The sequence below is a fragment of the Mya arenaria genome, chromosome 6 (assembly GCF_026914265.1).
Source record: "Mya arenaria isolate MELC-2E11 chromosome 6, ASM2691426v1".
Lineage (NCBI taxonomy): Eukaryota > Metazoa > Mollusca > Bivalvia > Myida > Myidae > Mya > Mya arenaria.
Window position 1 is genome coordinate 45980952 of NC_069127.1, and position 12537 is coordinate 45993488.

The following is a 12537-nucleotide window of genomic DNA, read 5'->3' on the forward strand; positions in this document are numbered from 1 at the left end:
TTTGGTGTTAACTTATTTTGAGGGTTTCCCCATTCTACCTTCAGTATTAAGTTTATATGTTTTGACCATTTGTTTAAAAATCTGCCTTTTTAAAAGAATAACATTTAAAGTAGTTGTGATTTCCAGTGTGTATTTCACCGGGGTGTGTAGTGAGCTTTCCAGATCATTGAAAATATTGACCTTTGTACACAATTGGCTTAAATGACTTCTCCTGAACTACTTGGGCAGTTTTAACTAAAAATGGAATTTGGGCAAGTTGTTTTCCAAATTGATCATCTGTAGAACACAGGTTGCCAGGGCTTCTAAAAATCGGCAATTTGCTGATCTTGAAATTTTGTTAATTTCATTTATTTTTTTGGTCCAAAACCGCTAAGTTAGGAAAACATCTAATATGGAAACCTGGCTTGTCATTCATACCTCCCCAAAATGCCCCAATAAATGTGACATGGTAACCATCAGATTAAAGTGACCAGCTGCTTTGTTTCGCTATGATGAACAGTCGATGCCTTCTAATTTGCAGAGGCTTGTAATCTGTCCAAACAAGTTGTAGATCACAGGAGACACAATTAGCTGCTCATCTAATGCAAATATTTTTATATTGTTCCCTTTTTATTTTTTTCCATGTCTAAAATAAAACCTTTTTTTTTTATGCCCCCGAAGGTGGGCATATTAAAATCGCACCTTCCGTCCGTCCGTGTGTCCGGCTCAATAACTCGTGTCCGGGCTGTAACTTTCCCTTGTATGGACAGATTTTAAAATAACTTGCCACATGTGTTCCACATACCAAGACGACGTGTCGCGTGCAAGACCCGTCCCCTACCTCAAAGGTCAAGGTCACACTTAGTGTTTATTCACAATGGAGTGCTGCATATAGGACATAGAGTATAGGTTGTCGTGTCCGGGCTGTAACTTTCCCTTGTATGGACAGATTTTAAAATAACTTGCCACATGTGTTCCACATACCAAGACGACGTGTTGCATGACAGACCTGTGTCCCTATCGCAAAGGTCAAGGTCACACTTGGGTGTTTATTCACAATGAAATGCTGCATATATAAGGACATAACAGTGTCGGTTGTCAACTATGGGTGGTATTTTTTTATGTTTAGAGGCAATTTAAAATAACTTGCCATATGTATTTGACATGTAAAGGCAAGATCAACTTTTCATGTACTGACCTTGTTCATAGGTTAATGTCACAGTCGGGGGCATTCGTCACATACTGTGACAGCTCTTGTTACAATCAGGCTTTGAGTATATATATATATATATATATATATATATATATATATATATATATATATATATATATATATATATATATATATATATATATATATACACGCTTAATGGCAGGTTTGAATACACATCATGAATTGTCCCATTAATTTATCTGCAATAATGTTTTATTATCCCCTGCCGAATCGAAGGTTACGGGAGGGGGATATTGTTTTGGCATTATCCGTCATTCTGTTTGTCCTTCTGTCCGCCCGGCTCCATATCTTGGTAGGCATTGATCAGAAAATGTTCAAACTTGGTCAGAATGTTCCCCTTGATCAAATCTTGACCACTTGTAAAAGTGGGTCACATGGGGTCAAAAACTAGGTCACTAGCTCAAATCAAGAAAAATCTTTGGAACAAACTAGGGACATTATATATGGTCAAATATGCATGTAACTTAATCAAAATAATTTCCTTGATGAACTCTTGGACGTATATAAAACTGGTTCACATATGATCGTAAATAAGGTCACTAGGTCAAACCTTAGAAAAATCTTTATCATGGTAATGATTGGTCAGATTATGTTTAAATTTGGTCAGTATATACCTCTTGATGAAATATGGACCACTTGTAAAAGTGGGTCACATTGGGTCAAAAACTAGGTCAAATCTTAGAAAAATCTTTCGAACAAACTAGAGGTATTGTACATGGTCAAATATTCATGAAACTTAATTCAAATGTTTTCCTTGATGAACACTTGGACATACATAAAACTGGGTTATATATGATCGTAAATTAGGTCACTAGGTCAAACCTTAGAAAAATCTTTATCATGGTAATGATTTGTCAGATTATGTTTAAATTTGGTCAGTATGTACCTCTTGATGAAATATGGACCACTTGTAAAAGTGGGTCACATGGGGTCAAAAACTAGGTCACTAGATCAAATCTAGAGGTATTGTACATGGTCAAATACTCATGAAACTTAGTTCAAATGTTTTCCCTGATGAACTCTTGGACGTACATAAAACTGGGTCACATGGTCAAAATTAGGTCACTAGGTCGAATCTTAGAAAAATCTTGTCAGAAACCATATCATGGTAATGATTGGTCAATTAATGTTTTAACTTTGTCATGATGTACTCCTTGATGAAATATGGACCGCTTATTAAAGTGCGTCATATGGGGTCAAAAACTAGGTCAAATGTTAGAAAAATCTATGGAACACATTAGAGGCATTATGTATTGTCTAATATTCATGAAAACATGATCAGAATGTTTTCCTTGATGAACTCTTTGACATGCTTAAAACTGGGTCACATGTGATAAAAAATTTGAAAACTGGGTCACATGTGATTAAAATGAGGTCACTAGGTCAAATCTTACAAAAATCTTGTCCATTTCATGGTAGTGATTGGTCGGATTATGTTCATACATGTATGACTGAACACATGATAATTATTCTAAACAGACTTAAACTTATATCCAACGTTCATAACGGTCCATTTCTCTGTAGCCATATTACATGTTAATATAGGAATATTCCACCTACTTTTCATTTCCAATCCATGAACTTTGCCTAATCAGGCGGGGAATTTCAATTCAACGAATTTGATTGTTTCAATAACTTCAGCCAAACATAAATGATTTATTAACCTTATCAAATATAAAAAAAAACAATGACTGTATAGGAGTGGTCAATACCAGTCAAGTATATTTGATCACCATGACTTTGTGCTTCGGGGAATCTCAATCAACCTTCACCTTACAGGTAAGTCTCGTTTAATTGATCAATTCTCCTTCAGCACAAATTAAGTCACGTGATGGCCCATGTGAGATTTTAAAGGGTGTTCACGAAACATTACAAACCAAGAACATTGAAAAGTATTTTGGTTTATTTTCTATGTACAGTAATGCATGTCAATATTGCATTAATCGACATAATTAGTATTATCAGCAGCTTTCAAAACACCTTCTGCCAAACTATGATCAGTCAAAGACTGTTTATTATAAAACTTATTAAATGTACATTCTGAAGACCAACCAGCGGCATTCATTATAGTCTGTATTGATGTGCCTGTCCCAAAAGCCGAGGACCTTTAAATTGCTTAGTGTCAATACCGGCACTCGTTAGTACTGATTTTAGCCATCTGGAGTTTCAGTTGAAACTCCTTAATGTGTTGTTTGGACACTAATAAACAAATCACTAACTTCCCCTCTTTTGCCGCTGCTTTGTTCTAAATAAACATACAAGGTTTTATAACTACACATAAATCAACATCATACTTTACATGAAATCCCGGCCTTTTCTGCTTAATTAGCTGATTTATCACAAATGTAACGGTATCTCCCGCATGGCCCATGTTCTTTATATCTAACATCTGTAATGATTGGGCTCTTTGACCAGAAAGAAGGGCCATGAGCATAACCAATTTCATGGTAAGTAGCTTACAAGAAAGACCATTGATGCAAAGCATCAAAGGGCGCCGTTTAATAGTTTATGCACTTGTTATATGTTGAAAAACAAGGAATGTCAAGGCCAACAAGCATATTATGGTGCATTGAACCGCATCTATGAAATTCTCAAAATGTTTGTAGTTTTCTGCATGACAACATAGGCAAAAGCATTGAAATTGAAGATTTTCAAGTTGAACATTTCATTAGGGGTGGGGTACATTAATGAACAAGACAGAATTAGGGTGCTTGTGCACTGTACTTTTTGTCATTGCCACATACCCATATACCAAGTTTTATTTCAATACCATAAGTAGTTTTAAAGTAATGCTCTGGTCAAGAAAAAGCGGCAAAGGACAATAATTATGTAATTAGCTTAAAAACAGCTTTAGTCATTGTGCACTGCACTTCCTCTCGTTGTGCTAAATACCATTGAATGATGTTTAATGAAAATCCCAAAAAAATTCTAGTTATGCTCCGGACAGGAAAAGATACAAAGGGAATAACTCTTGCAATGCGCTGAAATAGAGTTATTGTTCATGTACACTGCAGTTCTAATCATATAGGGGGAGGGGGCAACGTCACCATGCTGGAATGACAACTTGTAGGGAAAAATAAGTTACCTCATTCATCATGAAGAAGTGATATGAAATAACAATTTAACAATTTGTGTTGTACTTTAATAAATATTATCATTTTGTCCGAAAGTTGCAAACATAAATAGAACATAATTATTGAACTGTAAAGTTGCAAACATAAATAGAACATAATTATTGAACTGTTATATAAAAAAGTGAACATTGTTTACTAGATGAAATGCATTTATAACATAACATGCCTTGTTTTTAGCTGTTTAATAATACTAATGTTAACTTCTTCATTTACGTAGTAAAGAAGAGTAGAAAATGGATGTTTTAGTTGATATTAACACAAAAACAGCATGTGTCTTATTGGACAATGGCATTTTTTCAAATATGATAAAAATAACGCATTCAAACTGAATATGTATCAGACTATGTATGAAGGAAATAATACTGTTTCTATTTTTCACAAAGGTTTTGAAATACAACAATGCACATATAAGCATAAATAGGCCAAATATGAAAAAAAAAATAGTAAACAATGTGCGAAAGTGATACTGAACACTTAAAATAATTTATTTGTGCATTAAATGAATATATACCAGAAAAGCAATACTAAATCAATTCCAAAATGTATAATAACATGAAGAACACCCCTTTATGAATATCTTCATAACAAATCAGAGTACATGTAAACAATAATCATTTATATCATTAGTATCAAAAGTGTCCAGTTTAAAGTGTGTTTTCATTTGCATTAAATTACATTGTAATATATACCAGAAAAGCAATTATAAAAATCCTTAAATGTATAAGAAACTGAAGACAATAAAGAAGAACAACCATTTATGAATATCTCCAAAACAAATCAGAGGTCACCTATATATAAAACAATAATCATTCGTATAATTAGTATCAAATGTGTCTAGTTGTTGTGTGTCTGTTCATTATCTTTAAATGAGCATCTTTAAAGTGAAACTCTTATTTGAAATCAATACATATAATTGTATATATAACACACATCAAATTGAATGAAAAAACAATAACTACTTACTAAATAATGAATTTACTGAAATATCGTTTACTGATAACAAGCTTGTCACCCTGTTTATAATAGCAGAATGCATGACAAATATTAAATGATCAATTGGTGATTGCTAAAAGATTTACTGTGGTCTACTATAGTATCACAAGGCAGAAATACCATGTTTTAAGTTCGTTCTTATTAGCAAATTGAACTCAAGATCCTTCATTAGAAACATTGTTGTTGACATCTATCAACCCATTTTGAAAAATGAAAACAATAATATTAATTATCATAAGTCTTATTGGGGAGTAAGAGTGCATCTTTAAAAATAGTGTGTGTGTTTTTTCACTTAAATATGTAACAATTCAATTTGACAAATGAGACAAAAGTTAGGAAATAGAAGTAGTAATTGTACATAAAACAAAACATCAACACAAATTGACAAAGCTCAATATAACAGGAAATCTATATTATGAAAACACAAATCCTTAAAGGCCATAATTATTTGAACTGAATTAAGGTATAAGTAATACACACTTTTATAAGCTTTTACGGACACCATAGTTATTATCATGGTACGTTATGGGGCTTTTATCCAAATTTTGAAGATTTTTTACTGTTAATTAAAAATATTTTGTCTTTATTTGATATATTTTTTCACATTATCAGAGATTATGAAATAAACACAACAGTTTCTGGTAAAATAAACTTCAGTTAACAGAAAAATTACGTTCAACCGAACATATTATTGATACACATGGGAAAAAAATCATTTTGATTGATCTTGTGAGTCTTCGGAACAGAGCAGTATTTCGATGTTTGAAAATATATAGCAGTTTTATATACATATACAAAATAAAATATAAACAGTTTAATATTTCTCAACATTATTTAAAAACAACAACAATAAGCTGATACATACATGTATATAATATAAAGAAAATGACTAAATTTATCAATAAAATTCATCATCACCACCACCATCACCACCACCACAACCACTGGATTATTGAAAACAGTGAGTTTATAAAACAACAAACACCAACTCAAATATATGTTTTATATGAAATACTCACATCATCTCTATCAGATGTGGATAGACATGGATGTCAAATCTGTCTCAATGATCCAACAAAGTATTTTATGCAGGCTGGAATTCTTCATGTAATAGTAATATTCAGTCCTTTTCCTGCCTGAAAGAAATTAGACTTCTGATTATCAATTAACAGAAACTACAACGGTAAAATACAAATGCACATGTATTAATTATACATTCTGCACTAATATCCGTTTTAGCCAAGAGTAAGGGTTGGTGGGCACAAATGTGTAGATGTTGTGCATATGGTTGATAATGATTCACAACAGTATGGCGTTCAACGAGACCTACACCAAGCAAATGAATGTCGCTTGTGTCCAAGCTGTCGTGTCTTCCAGCCCGAAACCATGTACATCTTTTAATACAGGTTTATTTTGAAAATATGCAGTTTGTAAACAAATAATGGGTATTTTTAAGTCTAATATTTTTCTAAGATAAAACAATCAAATAAAAGATTACATACTCATATCATATACATAAATGATGTACATAAGTACATTTAAAAATATGTAACATGTACATAATGTACCAGTCAATTGTAACCACGGCCCTCCAGGTCTGGGGATATGCCGGGGAAATGGGCTGTGTTTTTAACTTTCAGGTGGCCTCGCAGTGCCGGGTGAATACGGTGGTTTTGTCTTTGAGCCAGATATAGCAGGGAATATGCCTTACCTAGGCTCCCTGGGGTACGGGGCATATGGCGAGGATTTGACCATCAGTTCGTCCCGGCAGGACGAGGATTTTACCCGGGGTTGGCTGGACAGAAAGTCAAAGTCCCAGCTATTCCTCGGACCTGATGGGGCTTTGGTTACAATTGACTGGTGCATTATAAGTAGATGTAAAGTATGTAACATGTATATTTATAGTACATGTAGAAATATTAAAACGCTGTCTTAACGTTTAGCAAATAAAAATGATTTAAGAATTCCAAAGAAATTAAAAAACATACATTTTTGAACACATAAACTTACACAACTACTCAAGGATACTTACATGAATAGCCCTTTGATACGAATATCCCAATTCCATGCTGATTGTTGACATTAGTTTTTTCGACAGAAAAGCTTCTCTTACGCGTATAATTCACTTATAATCCATGTTTTACTGTAATGACTCAAATTGTTAGATGTATCGTAATCAACTGTCAGTGTGCACTTTTAGTGTTTACTTATTTTAAACGTATATTCATGACAAAACTTCACCGAGTTTCCAACTATAAATCGACGATGTAGAAATTCCATTATTTACCTATGAATAGCGGGGAAATACCTTCTGGTTCTAAAAATAGCAACATCCGGATATGTGTAGTGTTCTAAAAATAAAACTACTCGGGGGCAATCGTAATACAATTTTACTAATGTCACCTTCAACACATTAAAAAATAAAGTTAGGTGAACATTTAATCCAATATCGATTAAATTAAAGAAAACAGCTAAACTCATTGTTTATTAATGCAGTAAACATAACAAAACAACATAAAACATAATTATTCCCATTCACATAATTACCGGTCCACACATTTTACATTTCATTCGGAACTCCTCCGAATATTTACATTTCCGGCACATGATATTACAGTTAACCAATCGGAAAACGTAAACGAAACGGGAACAGTTATTAAACTTATTTGTCGATCTTCAAATATAATGTTTTGAAGATAAAGTGAAGACAATCTATTCAACCACAAATAACATTTTTAACACCCATGCAATCGCCATCCATTTGCATTTTTTAATCATAATAAAATAACAGTAAAACCCAACTGTCAATCAACTTAAAAACCGCTCCTTCCACTAACTAAAATAAATTCCCATTCCATAATAGGCGCGCTCTCCAGAGCGGCGCCAAAAAGACAGTTTCTCTGTTGGAGACTGCTGTTTGAGATACCTCATTACCACAGACACATCCGAAGTGTTTACATAACGAGGCAGGGCCAGCCGAATGTTAAAAGCCCCTCTCATGAATCTAGAAATAATTGGGTGATTTTCAACTGAGAATTCACTGTTTTGTAAACAAATAGAGAAGGAAATAGCACTCCTCGCAGTATTAAGCACATAGTAAGTTAATCCCTCTGAGAAAATTTTGTCAAGGAAATTGATAACATCACATACAACTGGACTAGAAACTTGAACTTTATTTTCACTGCAATACATATTCCACTTATTTATATACGCTGTATATTGCCTTTTCGTTGATTTCCTCCATGAACTCATAATTACATCAATCAGATGGCATTGTCTGATAAACCCTTATAATGGTATTGTTCCCTGACACATGACATATTAACAAACTTAGTTTCTGGCGTAATGAATGCAGTTTGTCCTTTGCATATGGCAATGTTAGAAGACGTTTCTGTGCTGGAACTCGCCAGGGTCACTCGACACACATCTTCATTAGTACCGGATACCACAGCTGTGTTGTCCTATCTGGAACAACCAACAATCCATCCGCCTTGTCGTGCGCAACTTTTTGCAGTACCCTGTCTATCAGACTGAAAGGTGGGAAAGCATAACATCTCTATTTTGACCAGTCCCAATTAAATGCATCGACACGTGCAGACCCTGGGTCTGGTCTCCAGGAAATGTATTTGTCTACCTGGTGATTCAGCTAACAGGTCTATTTCAGTGATAAAACGGGTAAATTTATTTTTTGACGTTTTCAAGATTTCTGTTCCATTTTCGGAGTTTGGTACGTTTTTAAAGCACTTAAAGTACTTAAACTCTCTTGAATAGACAATGCATTTCCGCAAACTTTTTATGTAGACCACTTAAGTGTAGTTATATGATCAAAAATGTAGTATTTGAAAGATTGAAAATTCACCGTTTCTGTTCCTTGTTTGGGTTTGAATAAGGAATAGGATTATGAACATAGTTTTAACAGATTCATGAAAGGCTTGCATTGCGAAATGCCTCCAAAACCTATATATAAACACATGGATTGTGGGAAAAATTCAAAGGTTTATATCAACATGGATGCTTGTTGAATCTTTTTCGTTAGAGTAATAAGATCTAGCCTTGTGTCGTTGGTGACTTATTGTACAGCAGCTATAGGGCTCAGACATTGAAGGCTATTGATCAGTTGTGTATTAACAATAACACTGGGTTCTTTAATTGTGGAGATAAGATAAGAATTTTAAACCTGGACAGAATTTTGTATTACAGCCACATACCAAGTTTTATTTCAATACCATAAGTAGTTTTAAAGTAATGCTCTGGTCAAGAAAAAGCGGCAAAGTGCAATAATTATGTAATAACAGCTATAGTCATTGTACACTGCACTTCCTCTCGTTGTGCTAAATACCATTGAATGATGTTTAATGAAATTCCCCAAAAAGTAGTTTTCTAGTTATGCTCCGGACAGGAAAAGATACAAAGGGAATAACTCTTGCAATACGCTGAAATAGAGTTATTGTTCATGTACACTGCAGTTCTAATCATATAGGGGGAGGGGGCAACGTCACCATGCTGGAATGACAACTTGTAGGGAAGAATAAGTGATATGAAATAACAATTTAACAATTCGTGTAGTACTTTAATAAACATTAGCATTTCGTCCGAAAGTTGCAAACATAAATAGAACATAATTATTGAACTGTAAAGTTGCAAACATAAATAGAACATAATTATTGAACTGTTATATAAAAAGTGAACATTGTTTACCAATGTGTGTATACCACGTGATAAGTGACGTCATAATGCTACGTCGGACGGCAGTATTTTGCCTCGGATAAGAACGAAAATCAGAGGTAACTTTTTTTATTTCTTTATCATTTTTAATGAAACATAGCGCAGTCTACGCCGCTAATAGTGCCCTTCCTCCGTTTTTTTACCAGAGTTTGATTCGTGATTTAGTTTTTCCAAACACTTCGACAAACCTGTTCAGAATTTACTTTTTGACAGTGCTCCGTCAGACGGCCTTTTTATTTTCTTATTGTTTTCATTGTTTTGAATGCTTGTGTATCGCATATTGCAAATAAACATTAACTTTGATGTTTGGCTTTACGTATGAATTCACAAGACATTTCGAATGCGCGACGGGCACCGCGGTTAGCTGATACTGGTTTCATTTCGGATAAAAAGAGAAAGAGGGTACCAGTCTATCAATACAAAGCATTGAACGGAAAAATTTCGATGCGTACTTTTCCAAATATGTTCATATTCTTATTGCATATAATCTGACCGTATGCAAGAACATTCATGTAGTTTACCCGATTAACTCACTCGCTACGTATGAATTTCTTGTGCTTCATTAAAAGAACATACAGTTAGCTTGAATTGTTAGGAGAACTATTTTTATTGGATGTTTTCATTGTAATCAGTTCTGGTACTACTTTGATTATTCAAATTCGCTAACCGCAATCCAATCAAAATGTAGCGTATGAATACATTACGTCAGTGAACCCTCAGATGCGGCTTGAGAATGCAGGTATCGCGTTTATGGCTATCAACTAGGCCACAAGTGCCCTAGTCCAAAAACTGTTTGTATTCACTTGTTTTTGCTTGTAACTTTTACATATGTGTGTAAAATGTTTGCTGGGTGTTTGCTATATTGTCTTTATAACTTGCACCATACAATTCACGAAGTGATACGTTCAAAAATTTAATGTACAGTATTTAAACCCAGTTTAAAGTTGTCAACACAGGACTCCAATTGAACATACCTCTTGAAAGATGATAGGTTTTTTTCGCTGGCCAAGCTGGGAACTGTAGAACGTGTGTGTAAAATCAGTTGCCCAGTTAGCTTAGTTTGTTAGATCACCGTGCAAGTGTTTCTATGGCCGTGTGTTCAAGCGCCATACCGGTAGCACATTTTCTCAGAGTTTTACTTTAGTACCCATCATCCTTGGGTTGACAGTTATCAAATTGTTTTCTTAAAATTACAGGACATGTTCTTTTGTTAACTTGTTACAATCAAATGGAACTAAGCTGGAACGGCTGCCTGACCTGACTTAATCAGAGCGCGAGGCGCTGAAATACTATCTGCCGGCAAATATGTGAGAGTTGCAAATTTATTTGAACTATGGGAATGGGTGAAGGGCACATTGATAAAAGTGAAAAATGTGCCGAGGGCCAAGAGCGCTTTTGCCCACACTGGGCGAGGAAACAACAATATCTATACCTATTTTATGGCGTCTTGTGTCATTTTGTTTATGTAAATGTCACTTCAATCTTCGTAAACCCCCCTCCCCATGTATTTAATGTGACAATGCATGCTAAAGATTTTTCGTTACTTTTATTAGATAGCATACGATAGGAAAATACAATACATCATATATCATTACCTTTAATGAACATACACGTTTTGTTTAAGGGAAATCATTTTTTATAACCGTTTTCAGCAATAATTCCATTCAAGATGCACATCCTATCACTTAAGTCGACGTATACCCATGTATTTAAAGATACAATCAGAGGCGTAGCCAGACTTTACCGAATGTTACTCACTTAAGGGGGAAGGGTGTGGGATGGGGAATATCCCTGTAGCCGGTTGGGGGTTCAGGGGGGGGGGGGGGGTCTACCCAGTGGAAAAGAATGGAAAATGGAACGAACATGTTGAGCTCTGAGGTGTATTTGGAGGGATTAATAGGTTCGAGGCCGCCGACTTTGTAGTTACCAAGTGATTGATTTCGGCTCAGAAAGCTATCTATCACAGGGAAGCAACGTTTTCTTTGGCTGCTCTTCCTTTTATTCTGATATCAATTTTTATCTTAGCCCTCGACCTTTCATTTTTCAAATTAATGTTACGCACATGCGTAACGCTGTCTACGCCCCTGACAATGCATGCCCATTTCAATCGCTTCTAAGGATTTTCAGTGCTTTGATTATATATCATACGTTATGCAAGTTTTATGAACATACGCGTTTTAATTGTTTAAGGAAAATGATTTTATTTTTACGAATAACTTTAGCAATAATTCCTATCTGATTGAAAATACAGAGCTTATCAGATGGTCGTTTTCCCGCGGTGAGGGCAAACATGTAGTCAGTTAATGTATGTAGAAACTATTTTTAGAAAATCAGTCAGTTAATGTAGTTGAAACTATTTCTGGATTATCGGAAATTGTCTGTTCTAAGAATGGGAATACGATTGTGCCTTTTTAAGTATTATTGATAAATAAATGTTATTTATGTTTTATATAAGTATCTGTGTAGAAATAA